This window comes from Dioscorea cayenensis, chromosome 13, assembly GCF_009730915.1.
Source record: "Dioscorea cayenensis subsp. rotundata cultivar TDr96_F1 chromosome 13, TDr96_F1_v2_PseudoChromosome.rev07_lg8_w22 25.fasta, whole genome shotgun sequence".
Taxonomy (NCBI): domain Eukaryota; kingdom Viridiplantae; phylum Streptophyta; class Magnoliopsida; order Dioscoreales; family Dioscoreaceae; genus Dioscorea; species Dioscorea cayenensis.
In genome coordinates this window covers 3,242,882-3,263,405 of record NC_052483.1, presented here as the reverse complement: position 1 = coordinate 3,263,405, position 20,524 = coordinate 3,242,882, and the positions used below count along the sequence as shown (strand labels likewise).

General features: G+C 37.2%; 1 long non-coding RNA gene and 1 other non-coding gene across 2 annotated transcripts; one reads left to right on the top strand and one right to left on the bottom strand.

Annotated features, from left to right (window-relative positions):
* Window positions 1-5,511: 5,511 nt before the first annotated feature.
* Window positions 5,512-5,618, top strand: LOC120275010. Its single transcript, XR_005541038.1, has one exon. It is a non-coding gene; the product is annotated as a small nucleolar RNA R71 (small nucleolar RNA).
* Window positions 5,619-16,386: 10,768 nt separating this feature from the next.
* On the bottom strand, window positions 16,387-20,213 carry LOC120274446. The gene is made up of 3 exons (XR_005540933.1): window positions 20,097-20,213; window positions 19,586-19,653; window positions 16,387-16,571 (listed from the first exon to the last, which is right to left on the bottom strand). It is a non-coding gene; the product is annotated as an uncharacterized LOC120274446 (long non-coding RNA).
* Between the last annotated feature and the right edge of the window lie 311 nt (window positions 20,214-20,524).

Here is a 20,524-nt window from a genome sequence, read left to right as displayed (position 1 = left end):
CATTGAACCATTTTTTTCACAAATAATAAAAGAAACAACAATAACTAGTCCCTTTAACATCGAATTTGAGTTTCCAAAAGAGTTTAAAGAGTGAGTAGTGCAACAAGTGTCAATCGGGCAAAAATTCCTACAAATTCAAGAAAAAACTAGAGCATGAAGACATTCAATGTTAAAAATTCTCCTAAACTCAAGAATACAATCATTGCAACTAAGGTGAACCACCATTGACTATGTGAGCATATATATCAATCAAAACTAGTATAGAAGATATGTGCACTATGAAACTCACTTAAGTTGTAAATTGTCCCCAATGTACATATGCAAGCTCACTCAAAATGTATATCAATCAAGAACAAATGTGGGAGAAGCAATCAAAACAATACTCCCCTGACACCTAGTGTTGCATTTGATGGAGCTAAATCCTTGGGAGTTTTGTTCCAACGGGTTGTGAAGCGCACACGACCAAGTGCCGAAGCACCATTGGTCGTGCCCATGACAAGTCTCAATTCCCATGATGACAAGACCATCTGTACGCATACATGAGGGGGTTCAGTGAAGCTCAATAAAACAAAAAAACAATAACTCGAGTATATAAAAGATCAGGCAATGAATACAACTCGAGACAACAAAACGAAAATAAACTCATAAGGAAAGTCCTTTTTGAGTATACAAGTCCGGAATAAAAATGGAGAACTAATAAGACGAAAGAAAATAAATCAAGTGTTGGTGTCGTCAGGTCTCTGCTCCGCTGCTGATGCTGGTGGTAGATAAAAGGGTGCCGGTGGAGGTGGTGATGGTGATGCTAGAGGGGCCAGAGATCTGCCAATCAGTAACTGATGTAACACGTCGAAATGGGCCACCATCTCGGTATACTGTTCTGATTGTATCCCCCGAATCTTGATAATCTCAGACTATAATACATTCACAGTGCTCTCGAGCCTCTCAATATGATCATAGGCTCCTGAAAGTGTATTCGGCCGCCCTGAGGTCTCTATCGCCGTCGGTGCGGAATCCCCGGCTGCATCCCCTCCACCCTCGGCACTCTCAGTGGTGGATGTGGCCAAAATAAAAATTCTAGGCCCATATCTGCGCACTAATCCCATCATCCTGAGAGTATCGAGTCCAAGTGGAGAAGGAATAAGGGCTTGTTTGGATCAGCTTATAGCTGATCCAAAAGCACTTATTTCATAAGTTAAGTGCTTATGATGCTTTATTGGTGTTTGGATCAGCTTTTTTGAATAAGCTGAAGCTATAAAATAAGCCCAAAAATAGCTTATTTTATAAGCTACAAAAGACCAGCTTTTTTTATAAGCACTTAACTTACTCAAAAGTACTTTTCCCAAAAGTGCTTTTACAAAAGCCAAAAAAAACATTTTTTTTATAATCTCATCCAAACAAGCCCTAACTATCTTGTCGGCATCCCGAATGGCATCAACGAAACCCATCCCTTGAATAAGTGTAGTGATGTAAGGACCAGCAAATAATACTCCCACTTTCCCATGCTGGCCCTGGTGTCGCAGCAAGTCAGCCATAACTTGCCCCAGGTGAATCGGTACGGTCAAGACCATGAAATACAAATAAAGTAACCCCGGCCGGATCATAACTCCTGTGTGGTAGCCCGGGCCATCTATAGATCTGCTAAGGACGGTGAATAAATACCTGTAGCTCAGCTGGGACAGACATGTGGCTTTGGACATTCCCGATTCATATTGCCCCTGTCCGCACAAAACTTGGTAAGCTTACTGTGAGGCCAAGGTGTCAGGGAAATCTGTCGGCAAGTGTCTATACCCTCGGTACCTGTGTATGTCTCATCATACAAGCCCATACGAACTGAAAACTCAGCGATACTCATGGTAAAATGACGTCCAAACGCTCTGAACTGTATAACATTTCTCCCATATGGCTATCCGAACTCAAAAGATGCCAGTACTTCCAGTGCTAATGTGCGAATAACTGGCTCTCGTATCGACAATAGTCTCCTCCAACTTCCCACATCCATCAGCACGTCAACCTCCCTATCCAACTCATCACCTTACTGGACCTTACTCATCACACTCAGGTCGACAAATCGGTATTGTCCAAACCCAAGTCTCGATAGCCACTCGAATCGAGCCTGATGCTCGGGGTTGAGAAATTCAATATGCACCAATTCAGATAAAGTCTCTCGAGGGTGCTTACCTTCTTGCTTCTTCGAACTTGGTGCCATACCTACGATAAATGATGAAGAAAATGATCAAAGAAGCAAAAAAAATTCATACTGCAGAATTCCACACGGGCTTGTGGAAATTACCCACGCCCATATGGATCTTCAGGGCATGAAAACCGCACGGTTGCACATCAATTCTCCAAAAATACAACTTAAAAACACAATTGAACGCTCTCTAAACATGCATAAACCATTATAAAGTGAAAATTAGTGCAACTCAAGACTTTTGATCTATTAAAAACAAGAATTGGCGAAGACAAGAGGGTAAAAAGGTTTACCGATCAAATAGGTATGAAAACTTCGAATTCGGAGTGGAAATTGACTGGAAAACCCTCTAAAACAGCAATATGTATGCCAGGAGACTGATCAAAGTCAATCTTCGAGTGATTGGAAGTGAAGAAAAAAAAGAATTCAAGAAGATTTTAAAGAAAAACTCGCATCTCTTAGAATTCTGGGCATCCACACGGGCGTGCGGAAATTACCCACGCCCGTGCACCTCCACAAGAGAGCTTCATAGGGGCAGACGCACACCCCTGTGTGCTCTCGGGAAAACACTTATTGTCTTTGAATGCAACCGCACAGGCGTGTAGAAAATACACACGCCCATGCGCCCGACCCACAGGGGCAACCGCACGCCCCTGTGGCTTCTCTGTCCAACCGAGAGAATCATCTAAGTGTTTTGCACACCAATGCGAAAATTACGCACGGCCGTGGCTATTCACAGGCCCAACTCACAGGGGCAAACGCACGCCCCTGTGTCTTCTCGGGATGGAGAGAGCTCTTCTGCAGAGATCAACACAGGCGTGAGGAAAATACCCATACCCGTGCGTTTGTCACAGGTTCGCCCACAGGGGTGAGTCCACGCCCCTGTGTGCTCTCGGGATAATTTGCTAAGTCTCTGCAGGAAAACACACACCCGTGTGGAAATTACCCACGGGCATGCGAAAATCACAAGGTCACTCACAAGGGAGAGTCCACGCCCCTGTGCCATCTCTGGATGAGCTCTGAACGAAAACGCACGCCCGTGCGGAAATTCCACACGGCAGTGTGTTTTCTCTGAACACTTAGAAAACTTTGTAGGCTCTACAAAAAATTTCTAAACATAGATATACACTCAAAGCCTGCCTAACAATGCAATTTTAACCAGAGAAAACACGAAAAACACGCTCAAATGACCAAGATTCTTGGCCACACACTATTAGGCACATGATAACACCATAATGTCCACAAGGAAATCACAGCAAAAGTATCTAAGAACCAAGACACCAACACTTAAAGCCTTATTTATGCAAATACTAACTAAAACTAGAAGAAAAAAAAACATTAAAAACTTGGTTTGCCTCCCAAGAAGTGCTTGGTTTATGTCACTAAGCTTGACGTACCTTATCTTACCTCACGGGGGTTCATAGATGAAGGTTGCCCTCTTACCCATAGCTTGAAAGCATGATGAACAAAGTCTCTTGAAGGTAGAATGGGAGTTGTCGGGCTTAGGACCACCTAGCAATGGTGCATCTAATTTGTTCGATTCACTCCCATCTCCAACAGCCTTCGAGCATTTCCGGTGGCATCTCCTCGCCCTCTTCATCTTCCGGAGCACCTTCGTCAAGATCTCCGGAGTAGATGGTACTTCTTCAGTCAAACCAAGCATCATAACTTCTTCATTTTCCACCTCTTGGTCAAATAAACCCTCGTACAGGTCCGGATTAAACATTTCCTGCATGTATTAGTCAACAATCTCATCAGTAGTGTCTAGAAAATACAAAACATCATTGAAATCAAGAGAATACTGCATGGCTTCAGCAAGGCGGTATGTGAGCTTGTCATCTCCAATTCTCAATGTTAGCTCCCCAATGTCCATGTCAATCAATGCCTTGGAAGTCCGCAAGAATGATCTCCCAAGTATCAAAGGTACATCCATATCCTCATCGACGTCTAGCACCACAAAATCTATACGAAAAATGTACTTGTCCACCTTGACAAGCACATCTTCGATGATACCCCCCGGATTTCTCACTGTTCGATCCACCAATTGCAAAGTCATCCGAGTGGGTCTAGGCTCGTCCAAGCCTAGCTTCTGAAAGAAGGTGTATGGCATGACGTTGATACTAGCCCCTGAGTCCGCTAATGCCATTTCTTCACCCAAATTACCAATATTATACGGAATGATGAAGCTTCCCGGGTCTTTCTTCTTTTGCAACACCGCCGAGCAAGAATCATCTAAGATCACTGAAGCACTCTCCTCCAACTTCCTCTTGTTAGTCAACAAGTCTTTCAAGAATTTTGCATACATAGGCATTTGAGCCAATGCCTCAACAAAAGGAATATTGATGGGGAGTTCCTTGAACAAACTCAGGAACTTCTTGTATTGTTTATCCCCTTAGTCATTCTTCAATATAGAGGGATAAGAGATCCTTGGCTTGAAAGGTAGGGGTGCCACCTCCTTCTCTTTGCTTGCTTCCTCCTCAACCTCTATAACCTCGAGTGTGTGTTCATTGGGCCTCTCAATCAGAAGCCTACCTTCAACCTCACGACCAATTCTCAAAGTGATTGCCTTCACATGCTCTCTAGGATTGGTCTTAGTATTACTCGCCAAGCTTCCTTGTGGCATTTCCGATAGAGACTTCGCAATCTGCCACACTTGATTTTCAAGATGTGTAAAGAGGCGATGTGGTTGCAAAGTGTAGCCTCAACTGATTGAAACCTTGTATCTGACGATTGCACAAACCTAGTCAAGGCCTTCTCCAAATCGGTCATTCGGGTCTCCAAACATGAAACTCGGTTTTCTATGTTTGGGGCTTGTTGTTGTTGGAAACTCGGTGGCCCCATAGCCTTTTGTGGACCTTGGTTGCTCCACAAAAAATTGGGATGATTCTTCCAACCCGGATTGTAGGTGTTACTATATGGATTCTCTTGGTTCCTCATTACATTACCTACAAAATCGACATTCTCAACCGAAGATGCATCACCAATAGAGATCAGGCAATCGGAGGGAGCATGTCCTCCACCACACCCGGTGCAAGTAGTTACGGCCGCCACTCTTTTCGAAGTTAGAAGATCTAACTTCTTACTCAATGATTCCACTTGAGCCGCCAATGAAGTTACTGCATCTATCTCATGGAGCCCGACCACTTTTTTCTTCTCTCTAGCATTCCATTGGTAGCTATTTAACCCCATTTCTTCAATTAGTTGATGGGCCTCACCGAGGGGTCTTGCTACCTAAGGTACCTCCTGCTGTCGCATCCAAGAGTTGCCTTGTACTCAGATTCAACCCGTTGTAAAAGGTCTGAACAATCATCTACTCCGGGAATCCGTGTTGCGGACACTTTCTCAGGAGCTCCTTGAACCTTTCCCACGTCTCAAATAGAGACTAAAATTGCGACTGTACAAAGGACGAGATCTCATTCCTAAGCTTTACAGATTTTTCGGGAGGAAAATAATGAGCCAGAAAAGCTTCTACCATATCCTCCCATGTGGTAATTGATGCTCTAGGTAATAAGTGTAACCACTACTTCGCTCTCCCCTTTAAGGAAAATGGGAAGGCTCTCAACTTCATGGCATCATCTGTCACCCCGTTTATCTTAAGCATGTCACACACCTCGAGAAAGTTCTCTATATGACTGTTTAGATTCCTATCGGCCAAACCATTGAACTGTGTGAATTGCTGCAACATGTGGATAAAAGCCAGCTTTAGCTCGAAGTTCTGAGCTGTAATCAAGGGGCGCACAATACTCGATTGTGTCCCCAATACTGAAGGTCTGGCATAATCGGATAATGTCCGTTGTTGCTCATTCTATTCTGCCATGTTTTCAGATTCTTCTACTTCCAAATCAGCTAGATTAGATGGTTATTGCACAGGTTCTTTCCCTTTTCTTCTAAGTGTACGTTCAAGCTCGGAATCTCCTTCAATCAATATTAAGGGGTTCCCTGGGTCATAAGCTTGAGCTACACCGAAAAGAAAGAAAAAAAATCAGAATGATGATAGAATAAGAAGAAATGAACTAGAATGAATAGTTAAGAAAACAAAGTGCAAAGTATCTCTAAACGCTGGGCAATGGCGCCAAAAACTTGACAACGCCCCTTGTATATGTCCCGCAAGTGCATGGGTTTGTCGAAGTAATAAAATCCTAGATGAGTGGGGTATCGTATCCACAGGGAGTAGGGAATAAAAACACTTAAATTATTTCTTAACTAAGTGAAAGATGAACAGTGATATGTGTGACAAGATATGAAATAATGAAAGTAAAAAAACAAGAAAGAGAGCACAAGTAAAGGAGAATGTAAGGCAATCGATATAAATGGGGTATCCGGATATTGTTCCACCTAGGACAATCGTTTCAAGTGCAAGAACCCTCTATTATACTTTCTAACTAATGTAATAATGAGTCGTAGAGATCCTTAAATACATGGCCCCAAATCTAAGGTCAATCATGCCTAACTCTATACATGTCCCGGAGGAGAAATTGAATAACCTCTCAATCTCGCACTCATATAGAATTCCAATGAGTTATAGGGATTCCAAGTGATAAATCCTCTTCTTAGATGTAGGCCTAACCCTTTGGTCCAGGTGGAAGGTCCCTAGCCATAATTAAGCCATAAGTGCTAAAATCACTTCAACGCTTCACTCCGTTGCACCCGCAACTAAGCCCCAGCGGAAGATCATCCTTTAGCCCATTCACTCTACTATGACCACAAAGAACTTGAGGAAATGGAGGTAGAATAAATCACACCTGAGGGAAAAGGGCACGCTCCACTACCTCTCAACTCACCCTCTCAACCCTCTCCAATCTATCTTTGTCTAACTCTCATGGTGTGTCACTCACTCACAAGGGTTACCAACAAGAACTCTCAACCCTAGTGTCACTCTAAGGGAGTATTCATACAATCAAGCATTCAAGATTGGAACTCAAATAAAACATCAATTAATTGAAAGCATAATAAAGAGGTTCAATGAAATGAACACAACCTAGGTTCACAAATACCTAAGTACCCAATAGGGGGTCTAGCTCTCCATGGAGCTAATTACAATCAATGAAATCAAATGTAAAAGTAAAGAATCCATAGAAAACCCCCTCGATAGTCATGGCGATGGTCTTGTGGAGAGTCCTCTACTCGTCCAAGGGTCTCTTTGTCCGGCCTAAGATATACCTCGTCGGATCGGTGCTGACAAAAGCTCTCCCATTAACCTTCTTCCAAACGAAGCACGATATCGGAGCCATAGAACCTCTCCCAATCCCTAGCCAATACCTCTCAAAACGCTAGACGCAGCCCTCTCTCAAGTTAGGGAAAAGATGGAAAAAGGATCCTGAAATCGGCCTTAAATAGGGCTGGAATCGGGAATCCACACGCCCATATGGATTTTTCGCACGGGCGTGTGGAATTTCCACACGCCCGTATGGATTCTCTGTTTTCACCCTTCTTAGGCCGGCTGTGAACAGTACTTGCTACAGTGTTTTTGATACAATGTCCTACTACAGTACCGGCCCGAAACACTCCCGAATCCATGCTTTCATCGAGGTAACGTAAACGGGCACACGTTTACGTCGTAGATCGCTTTGCTTCTTCAATAATGGACATGTTGGTGGAGATCTTGCTATACATGCACAAGCCGGAATGCTTGAATGTGATTGCCCTTATGTCTCTCCAAATCGTTGTGCTAACTTGAATATCAGAAGGTTGGCACACATTCCTTCATTTCGAACCCGACTTATGTCTTCACGTTTGAACCTTCTTAAAATTTCCTCCAAATTGTGCATTTACCATCCACATTGGCTTCTTTCTCTAATACTCGGCTTCACAACCCTATCTGCATGAAAGTAACATAAATACACACATATTAGCATTAAAACCCAATAAAAGTAATGCTCATCATAAGGAAAGAACACTTCGCATTCTTATCACACAAGCACTTATCAAATTTCCCCACACTTAAGCTTTTGCTTGATCTCAAGCAAAAATTAAAACATTATGTGCATAGATGACAGAAATATTGGAAGTGCTTGGCCATAGGTTCACCAAAACATACATAGAGAGCATTCTACAAGCAAGGAAAATTTCAACACTAAATACGAAAAATCAATGCTCTAGCTAAAAACTTGAATCAAAAAGGACAACAAACCCGAAATCGTGTAAGTGTGTGAACTCACTCAAAACAACCCAAAGTATACTCCTCAAAGTTCTAAGTACAAAGGACTTATTTATCTACAAATAGTAACAAAATTTCAAAATGCCTCTAGCATGGGAAAACCAAGGGTCAACCCCACCACCTCTCTATAGGATGGACAGAGGATTATTTTGGGTTTGCTCTTATTACTCTTAGTGGTGGCCATATCGGTAGAGGTAGTTGGGGAAGGATAATTAGTTACACCATAGACCCATTTACCTTCTCTCCTTTGTTGGAAGAGTTAATTGTTAGGAAGGAGGACAATGCTAATCTCATCAACTGACGAAGGTAGTGAATATCTTCAAGATGGCAGAAAAGAGAGGAGATGAGGGGTAAAAAGGGTGTTCCATATTGTTAGTTTCATGAGGGTCATGGCTTATCAAATTCTTGTTATCAATCACACACACACCCAAAAAAGCAAGAGAAACGGAACACAAGAATTAGTAATAATGTTCTACACAACATGGCTAGGTTTGTGTAGCCAAACCCAGGAGAATCAATCCACTAGAAGAGGCAAAAGCGAATACAATAGTCTTACGCACTACAGATGATCATACACACTACTCAAATGATATCAGCGATCAAAGACTTTATCCCTAAATTTTCACCCTAACCAACCTCCCATTGGCCTACTGATGTGACATGTCTTCACTAAGATATTGACACCATCACCCTTAACAATAAGCTCTCACTCTCATAAGATTAACCGATGATCTCCTACCTAAATCCTTAAGATGGGACTTATAAATACGTTCACATGAATCACCTCTTGAACTTTTATCTTCTGTCTTGATTCTATGCAAATTCCAAATCTGGTATTAAAACACGTTGTTACAATGCAACTAAAATTTAGCCCAAACACCTATTGAACTAACTTAATGATAACTCCAGATTATAACATAATCTCAGGGGCACTATCACCCACGCACCAACTTGAAATCAAGTTGAACATGACCGAACCACCCTCTAATCTTGGTAAAACTACCAGCAAACCATGCTCACCACACATTAGCAAGAACCCAAACTTGGCTTTCTTCAATCATCACAAAATAGCTTCCAATCAATATCAAATTCAACTTCAACTAACCAAGTATAGTCTTTATAGATTAAGTAAAATGTTCAATCAACCTTCAATTAGCCACATATATTCTTAATTTTAAATCTTCAATACAGCCCGATTTACCTTCAATCCCGATTTACCTTCAATCAAGAAGGAAAGCCTTCACACAATTCTCTTAGCACACTCTATATTTAGTTCCCGGCCCAATATAGCTTGCCAGGCAATCCAATCTTTACAAATAATATGTTTCTTCAAATAAGTACATCAGAAGACTCGAATTCTGCTCTATGCTTTGGTCATTAAAATAAGAATCTCTGCCATTCACTAAAATTAAATTTACTTAATTAATTGTTTAACAAATAATGCCAACTCATAATAATACAATAAGATTATTATTGTATTTTAGCGCTAACACGTATGATTGACGTTTGTAAGAAGATTATTTTAGGGATTCAATGTTTAAAAATCTTACAAAATAAGGTGAAAATAATTGATGAGGTGGCTTTTGTGTTTTTGAATAGATTTTATGAGAAATCCAAGGCATTATTTGTAAAAACAAGTTGTTCTTTCACCTTGATTTTTTGGAGAGGGTTTTGTCTTATTGTCTCTTATAATTACAAGCCTACTTGCCCAACAACTCAAGTCACACTATATATGTCAATATTCACATATCTCTGGAAAAATTAGAATAATTATGAACTAAGTAAAAACTATAAACCACTATAAGTATATATAATCTAAAATAGAATACTCACCTCCTCAAAGAATAGGTCACAAAATAACTAATGCGTTAAATACAAAGGCACTAGTCTAGCACACTAAAGAGATAATATATAAGTAATGTCCTAAAAAAGTCAACTTTAAGTTGAGTAAAATGAAGAAAGGAAACCTTGTGTGAGAAATAGAAGAAAAACAAAAAACCAGTTAGTGAAATAAATGGATATGAGTAACTAGATACTAGAAGGTCAAGTTCAGTGTTATGGCCAAATCTTGTGTTGTTCGGCTCAAAAGTGAGAAATTTGATGAGTATGTGGTACGCAGGCCCGACCCTAAAGCATAGATGACCAAGGCCTATGTCTAGAGCCCCACACCAGATTATTATTTAAAAAAGTTATATTTAAAATTTTTATTTATTTATTTTACCCACATAATACTAATTTTAAAAATTTTAATTGTTTTCTTAAACTATAAAACTTAATTTATAATATATCAATATCCAAATAATAGGCCCGTAATTTTCTAAAGTGCAATGATTCATCTTTTAAATTATATTTAAAATTTTTATTTATTATTATCATGTCTCGTAAATATAATCTTAAAAATTTTAAGTATTTACTAAACTATAAAACTTAATTTATAATAATTTCACTATAAAATAAATTTGATCTTACAATGGGGCCCCATAATTTTCTAAGCCCCCTCAATTCATATTTTTTTCCCAAAAAAATTATATTTAAAATTTTTATTTACTATTATATTATACACATAATTATAATCTTGAATATTTTTAATATTTTTTAACCTATAATACTTAACTTATGATAATATCAACATGTTATAATTTTGGTTTTATAATTGGCCCCACAAATTTTTAGGACCTGTAATTCATAATTTTTTTAAAAATTATATTTAAAATTTTTATTTACTATTATATATTATTATCCTATCTACATAATATTATCTTATCATTAAGTTTTTGGATGAATTACAAAGTAATTAAACAAAGTATTAAAAAATCTTAAATCTTTGGATTTTTTTATAAATATTTTATTTTAGTGTAATTATTGATAATAATTTATATTTTTATCTATATTTTTATTATATAATTTATTATTTAATAAAAATAAATTTTAAGAATTTATCATGGCTAGAGCCATTTTCACTAAGACCACCCATGGTGGTACGCTACCTATATTCATTTAAAACACCAAATCCACTATAGAAAGAAACTTTTGAATGCTCACCACATTTATTTTCATAAATAGAAGAGAATGAGAAAAAAAAAACATTAAATTGATTGTGACCAAGATTAAAGTAATACCGAAGTGACTGGACAAAGTATCGAATGGCACCGAAGTGACTGGGCGAAGTATTGAATGGCATTAGTTTGAGTAACAACTGAAATAGAGGGGGGCAAGGGTGTTATTTGGCCCGGCCCGGCAAATCCTGCCGAGTCATCTGACCCGGTGGGTAGGGCCGCCAACCCGTAACCGGTCCCGCACTGTAGCGGGTCCAGTTACAGGTTCAGTTTTTTGAACCTGGTGAACCGGCGGGCCAACCCGCCGGTTCACACACCGAGTCAACCTGGGTTTGAACCCATGGCCTATAACACATCAATGTAATGCTCTAACCAACACTACCAACATTTATTAGTTATTCACTAATATATATATATATATATATATATTTATATAGACTTTGAAAAAAAATAATTAAAAAAGAAGAAAAGAAAAAGATCAAATAAAAAATATAGGAGGACCAAAATAAAATTAATAATAATAAAAAATAATAAAAAGGTGTCACACTTAGAATTATATAGTAAAAAAATAATACTAATAATTAAAAATTTAAAAGTGAGAATATATATATATATATATATATATATGGAATTTTTGAGTTAAAAAAGAGGGAATAAAAGGAAAAAGGTGGATAAGGAAGAAATTTTGAAACAAAAATTTGAAATTTGAAGAAGAAATCTCCCGTATGACCGGGAGTTGGCGATTTGGTGAAACGAAAGAAAGACTGAGAGAAAAAAGAGAGAGACTAGGAAGAAAAAGGACAGAGAGCATTTTGAAGAAAAAAGAGAGAGAATAAAGAGGAAGAAGGAGAAAAAGAAAATAGAGACAAAACGAGGGAAGAAGACGAAGAGTGAAGGAAAAGACTTCGGATAGATGAGGAGATCAGATAGGTTCGAAAAGCTCAACAAGATCAAAAAAAAATCATCGGGTTGACGGGAGGCGGCATTGACAACTTGAAAAATCTTAGGTATTATTTAATAAAAAGCTATATGAGAATACTTATCTATGTGAAAGCCCATGATGATTTTAAGAAAAAAAAACAATGCACGTATTTCATGCTTGATGATTTTATCACATTAAAATATATGCATGGTTTCTATGTATGGTGATTTCATTATAAAGAGACCGACATGCTTATTTTAGTACCCCATCAAACCCATCATGGAGGGAAATATACATGTATGACTGCACATGCACATCTTTCTGTTTGCATGCCATGTTCCACTATTCTTCATTATTTTATTGTTCACCCGATCATAAGGTTTTATGTTGCGTCCATGTTTGATGCGTGAGGATTGATAGAAAATGTTAGTAATTGATCATTCTATCCAATTTATTTAATTCATCCGTATTTTAGATGTGGGGAGGCAAGAATAGGCGAAAAACAATGAAAAATAAAGATGCTTGATAGAATCTCTTTGAAAAATATTGCTTGTTAAAAAAAAAGAAAAAGAAAAAAAGAAAAAAAGAGCTCATAGGAACATTTAGGGTTGTCTGCAATCAACGTAGAGCAAAAAAAAATGTGTACAGAAGGTTTGGGTTTATTTGTAATAAAAGTGGAGAAGTATAAAACTCTAAATTTTGAGGGTTTAGCAGCAAAATCATCAGGTAAACGTGAAAATAGAAAAATTGGGGTCGATTTGCGAAATTTGGCATTAAAAAAGTTAAAATTATGAGTTTATTTGCAAAATATGGTGCAATGTAAAAAGAGGTTAGAGGGTCTAGTTGCAAAAATCCTTAAATTCGTAGGACTTCAAAGGGATAATATGAAAAAATGTCATGAGGGGGTAAAATGCAGGATTCTAGAGAAAGTCGAGGGCATTTTTGTACTTTTCATGAGTGATGAGTTTATTTGTGAGGGCATTTTTGGTTAAAAAAATGATAAAAAAATGAGGAATTAAAAAAAAGAAAGAGAAGAGATGAAAAATGAAGGATAAAAAAAAGAGAGAAGGAAAAAATGAAGAAAGATTAAAAAATAAATGAAGGATGAGTGAAAAAGAGAGAAGGAAAAAAAATGAAGGGATATAAAAAAAATGAATGATGGATGAATTTATTGGGGGTATTTTGGTAATTTTCTTAAATTTCTCTCATTCCACGATGAAGTTTTGACTTTCTTGGGGTAACGAGGAATTTTCTATAAATTTCTCTCATTCCACCTCGAAGTCTTGACATTTTTGGGGCAAAGAGAATTTTTAAAAAAAAAAAATCAAATCCTCTTTTCAAGCTCACTTTGAGATCTTTTGACACTCATTGGAGTTAAAAAAAAGGTGAAATGAAAAGAAAAAAAAAAAAATTTCTTGAAGTGAAAGAAGAGTAAAAAAAAGGAGAAAAAAATGAAAAGTTCACAAAAAAAAAAAATCTCTCGTCAACACTCATTAAAAAATAGAGTTGGCAAAAAAATTTCTTGAATCTCATTATGAGGTCTCTTTCACGAAAATGAATTAGAGAACTCAATTGATGGCTTAACAAACGGAAATCAAGTTCATAATTATATCTTGAAATCCATTTTAAAAGCAAAGTCAAAACTGTCTAGCTAATGACCTAACCATGTTGATGGTCATGATTTAAAAAATCCAATGGTCAAGACTCAAAAGCATTGAAGAGTCAAGACCTAAATGCATCATGTAGACAACAAATGCAACTCTGAAGTTTTAAGGAGCCAATAAGCCAAAGACTTGAGGAGTTTCACAAGTCCAGGAGCTGGAGATTTTACAAGCAAAAGGGGCCAAAGTCTTCAGTCACAAAAGAAGCAAAGATGACAAAGCCGGCAACTCACAAATGTAGAATGGCCGTAGCTTGAGAACTAAGCGATATGTTAAGACATAAACCCGCATATAAAAAAAAGAAGAAGAAATCGAGGAAGGTCACATTCACGGAGTTAAAAGGATCTTCCGATATACTTTCAATAAAGGAGCTAAGAGCGCCAGCTAAAAGAAAAGGAGTTTAAAGAGCATGATAAAAATAGCCTTCTTTTAAAAAATCTCTTGTTAAGCCACAATCATCTGAAATATAAAAATAAAATAAAATTTGATTTGTGATCCATGCTTTTTTAACCGGTCAATCCTAATTAAAGGTCGGGTGAAAAGAAAGGACCCCACAATATATATGTATATCTATATAATTGTTAGACATCATTAATTGTAAAACATACTTATTTGTATTTTGTCCCTGCAATAAAGGATAAACATACATTTAATATAAGTAAATACATGTTGGACTTAACAAATTCTTAATTGTCTTTATCAAAATATAAATTTATATAAATAATTAAAAGTGTGTTTTAGTATTATTATTTTTAAAAAAAAGGGCAACAAGCATTTGTCTTTAGAGCGTGTGAATGTATGCTGCAACATAAATCGTGCATTATTTCCTTCAATGAGGATTAGAACCCTCACCACTCCACACATGACACAAAAGACTTATTTTTTTCTTCATCGACAAACATAATGAGTATAAAAAATAACACCTTAGAATTAAAGACTAAAAGTAAATTTTAGATAGATCTAAATATATATAAATAAATAAGTGGGTGATAACTCTAATAAAAAAAAATTAAAGAACTAATATTTATCACATAAAAAATTGTACACACCGTTTAATCAGATAAATAAATGAATTTAATGCAATACTTTTTTTACCAAAATTATTTTCTAATTTTTTAAGTTGTCTCAACTTTATCTAATTCATTAGAATTAATTTTTTATTTTTAAAAATTATTAAAAAGAAAATTAATATGAAATATAGTTTTATTGTTTTAACAATAATGATAAAAAAACTATGGAAACGATGGCTAGGAGGTGAAAAGTTTTTAGAAATGACCTAAGTTCGATTCTCATCTAACTTTTGAGTTTTTAATATAATAATACTTTAAATCAAAAAAATTAATAAATAAACCGCCAGGCCTAGCGGGTTAGGCTCGAACCTGGCGGGTTTGAGTAACTGTCGGGCCGGGTCCCGGTCGCTTTTGACCGACCAGTGACCCACCGGGTCAGTCGGGTCAACCCGGCCAGGTGGGTTAATACTGTTTCACAGGTCGGTTATGGGTCGGTCAAAAACAGACCCGGACCAGCCAGGTCGGGCCCGGCGGGCCGGTTAGCCGGCCCGTGCCCATCTCTGAACTGAAATATATACCATAGGTATTTGTCTCACAGGAACTTAATATGATTAACTAAATGGGTTAAAAGTAAGAACTTAACCAATCATGAAATGACTGACACTAAATATCTCCAAACTATATGAATTTTAGGTGTCGTTTAGTTTGATGTAATTATAAATACAGTGGATTTTCAGTTACAATGTAATTGAGAATACATGGATTTTGAAATATAGTACAGCCAAATTTAACATTTGGTTGAATATAATAGGAGATTTTGTACTTCAGGATTTTATGTTTGGATGAATGGATTTGGAAATCTTGTAAAAGAAAATATGTGTTTGTTTTGATATATTTGACAAGTGTATACACCCAAGGTGAGATTACCCCCAACCCCTCCACATGTCAAAATTTTTTTAATGTTATTTTCATTAATTATTTAACAATTTAAATTAAGTAATCATTTTTAAATTTAATAAATTATTAATTTTTTATTGTATTTATTTAATTTTTTATTAAAATTTATAATTAAATTATTAATAAGCTCTCTTATCACTATCTGTGTTACTTTTTATATTATTTTTATTATTTTAACTATCATATTTGTCACGCCCTGACTCGCAAGCCCAGAAGACACGACAATGGCCGCGACAACCCGAGAAGGAGTACCTTACCACTCAAGCCTCGAGTCACCGTAAGGCCAACCAACAAATCTGAATTCAACAACCTCAAACAAAAAAAAAATACAAAAATAGGGAAATTTAAAGGTACGCAAGAGAAGCATTAACAACATGACTTGATAGTAGGGTTCAAGAACTATATTGATCACAAGTACAACGAAGTTTCCAAGAAATTAGACAAATATACAAACCATGCAACATGGTTCTCTACATACTAGTGGTTCCAAGACTCAATAACATGTGCATGACCAAAATAAACATACATGAACTGAGAAGACAAAAAAATACAAAAGATAGGACAGTGGAAAATGCCCAACACGCTGCCACACAACCGCACCTACTACTTGCAACAAGCTGGGAGGAAGAAAAAGAGGTGAGCAACTAAAGTTACTCGGTGAGGGGAGGTTAGCACAACTCTACCAGGAATATACTAAAATAAAATAAACATGAATCTTCAAAATGATATTTTACTAATAAGATAACTAGCTTAGAGCATGAATACTTAATATAGCAAATTGTAATACAGTAATATAAAAAGATAGAGTCAAGCAGGTAGTCTACCTTAACTAGGGTTTTACCACTTCAAAACAACAAAATACTGAACATAGGGTTCCAAATTATGAAGACAAGCTAATCATGAATCAAATCATTCACCATAAAACATATAAATCAAAATAGTTTCAAATACAAGTATAACAACTTAATAACATGGTTTTCGAATAAGTAATCATAATACTTGTGCCAAATCGAATTTATGGGAGATTGCTCTCCTAAGAATGACAGTTGGGCTTAGCCCCCTCACCATAAAATTTAAGATGTCAAACAAAGAAAAATACAGTAAGATAAATATCAACTTAAAAGCAAGGAAACAATCATTCAAAAGAATACACAACTCCCAACACACACACACACACACACACACACACACACACACACACCATGAAATGGTCTAAAAACCTCTCCAAACCTTTGCCGTGGCCGCGACTAGATTCAGAGCCTTCAAGGTACTCATGTCCTTAACCGTATGGTGCCTTTGGCTCCCCGATGACATCCAATCAGGGCTCTATACTCCCATCTGAACGGGACTAATGAAAGATCAATTGGTCTACTATGCCACCTCTACAAAGGCTGGCCGTAGAGACAGCCTATTTTAGTAGGATACCACCATACAAACTAAATAATACAAGTACACTCCACACAGAGTCCAATACCCAGCATAAAACTTAATAATCATGAATCACTGCCATTTCCATAAGGAAATGATGAACATACAAGCATGTCCAAAGTTTTTTTTAACACAAATCAACTCACAACTTACAAGTCAAGTTGATAAGTGCTTGTGTGATAAGAATACGAAGTGTTCTTTCCTTATGATGAGCATTACTTTTTCTTGGGTTTTAATGCTAATATGTGTGCATTTATGTTACTTTCATGCATATAGGGTTGTGAAGCCGAAGGTTAGAGAAAGAAGCCAATGTAGATCGTGAATGCACCATTTGGAGGAACTCTTGAGAAGGTTCAAATGAGAAGACATAAGTCAGGTTTAAGATGCGAGAATGTGTGTCAACCTCCTTGTATTCAAGTTAGCACAACGATTTGGAGGGGCACAAGGGCAGTCACATTCAAGCATTCCAGTTTGTGCATGTATAGCAAGATCTCCACCAACGTGTCCTGTTTATTGAAGAAGCAAAGCGATCTACGGCGTAAACGTGTGCCCGTTTATGTTACCTCAATGAAAACATGGATTCGGGAGTGTTTCGGGCCAGTACTATAGCAGGGTACTGTAGCAAATACTGTAGTAAACACTGTAGCATGTATTGTTCACAGCCGTTCGAAGAAGGAGTAAAACAGAGAATCCACACGCCTGCGCAAAAAATCCACAGGGGCGCCCACATGGGCGTGTGGATTCCCGATTTCAACCCTATTTCAGGCCGATTTAAGCATTCTTTTCTCCATCTTTTTCCCAACTTGAGATAGGACTATGACTAGGGTTTTGATAGGTATTGGCTAGGGATTTGGAGAAGTTCTACGGCTCCGATATTGGGCTCCGTTTGGAAAAAGGTTAGTGGGAGAGCTTTCGTCGGCACCAATCCGGTGAGGTATACTAGGCCGGACAAAGGGACCCTTGGACGAGTAGAGGACTCTCCATAAGACCATCTCCACGACTATCAAGGGCGTTTTCTATAGATTCTTTGCTTTTACATTTGATATCATTGATTGTAATTAGCTCCATGGAGAGCTAAACCCCCTAGTGGCTACTTAGATATTTGTGAACCCTGGGATACATTCGTTTCATTGAACCTTTTTATTATGCTTTCAATTAATTGATGTTTTATTTGAGTTCCAATCTTATATGCTTGATTATGTGAATACTCCCTTAGAGTGACACTAGGGTTGAGAGTTCTTGTTGGTAACTCTTGTGAGTGAGTGATATACCACGAGAGTTAGACAAAGATAGATTGGAGAGAGTTGAGAGGATGAGTCAAGAGGTAGCGAAGCATCCCCTTTCCCCTCCGGTGTGATTTATTCTACCTCCATTTCCTCGAGCTCTTTGCGCTCATAGTATAGTGAATGGGCTAAGGGATGACCTTTCGATAAGGCTTAGTTGTAGAGGCAACGGAATGAAGCGTTGAAGTGATTTTAGCACCTAGGGCTTAATTGTGGCTAGGGACCTTCTACCTAGACCAAAGAGTTAGGTCTACATCTAGGAAGAGGATTTATCACTTGGAATCCCTAGAACTCATTGCGATTCTATACGAGTGCGAGGTTGAGAGGTTATTCAATCTCTCCTCAGGGACATGTATAAAGTTAGGCATGGTTGACCTTAGATTTGGGACCATGTATTCAAGGATCTCCACGACTCATTAATACATTAGTTAGAAAGCATAATAGAGAGTTTTTGCACTTGAAACGATTGTCCTAGGCGGAATAATATCCGGGTACCCCACTTATATCGATTGCCTTACATCCCGTTTACTTGCACTCTTTCTCTTGTTTCTTTTACTTTTGTTACATCACATTTTGTCACACAAATCACTATTCACTTTTCGTTTAGTTAAGAAACAATTTAAGTGTTTTTATTCCTTACTCTCTGTGGATACGATGTTCACTCATCTGGTATTTATTACTTCGACAAACCCGTGCACTTGCGGGACATACGCAAGGGGCGTTGTCACAAGTATCAATCCGAAAATCCTTTCCTTTGAACAATATTACTTTACAAGCATGAAACATCAATAAATAATCTCATTTCCAGGTAATAAACATCTTGATTCAAATATAAAAGCCAACAAGACCTTACTCAAGCAATTTAGTATATATTTATAGGTAATTTCCTAGTAAAGTTATGCATAATTAATCCCACTCACTACTTAGGTGAGAAAAGCCCATGGGTGTCCTTCTCACGGCTCCTTGCCGCACGACACGTTCTCATCACCTAAGCAACCAACCATAATTACAAACACACACAAGAATAAGCAAACAAATACAAAAACAAAGAAGAAACCCTTAGCTAACCAAGCAATGCAACCCTAAAGAGCCCTAAATTTGGCTCACAACTGGATTTCAGGGTTATCAAGGAATTCCAAAGGTTATAGACTTCACAATACACTAAAGAAATAAGAGAAATAACCAAAGATTTCCGGTGCTACAGTGTGGCTACAATAACGTGCAAATGTAATGAAAACATAGCCATGGATTTTGATGTATTTTCAAGAATTACAAGTAGGATTTTCAAGATAAACTAAAATCTAGATACAAGGAGCTTCAAATTAAAGCAACAGCTTTACCAATCAACCACAAGATCTTCAAAACAAATTCTCCAAACAAATCTCAAACCTAATACCAAAAGCTTAACCATGAAAAACTTGGAAGACCTACCTTTGGTTTGATGATGGAAAAATAGAGATCAAGAGAGGAAAAGTTGTTGATTTCCTTAACACCATGAAACTCAAGCTTTTGAAGAAGGTATGGTTTGGAGAAAAGCTAGGAAGAAGATGAGAAGACATGGAGATGAGAAGCTTCTTCTCATTCAAGTTAACCACCAATATAATAATAATAATAATAATAATAATAATAATAATAATAATAATAATAATAATCATCATCATCATATTTAAAACAATGGAAGCTTCTCTTTGAATATCATTATCACAAGGATGATAAGAATAAGAATAACAATATTAAAGAGAACAATAATAATAAAAATAAATAAATAAAGAAGTAGTACTAATATGAATAAGAACAATAAGAGGAATTCCCAAGAAGCTTCTCTTCTCATAATAGTAATAATGAGAATAATAAAATTT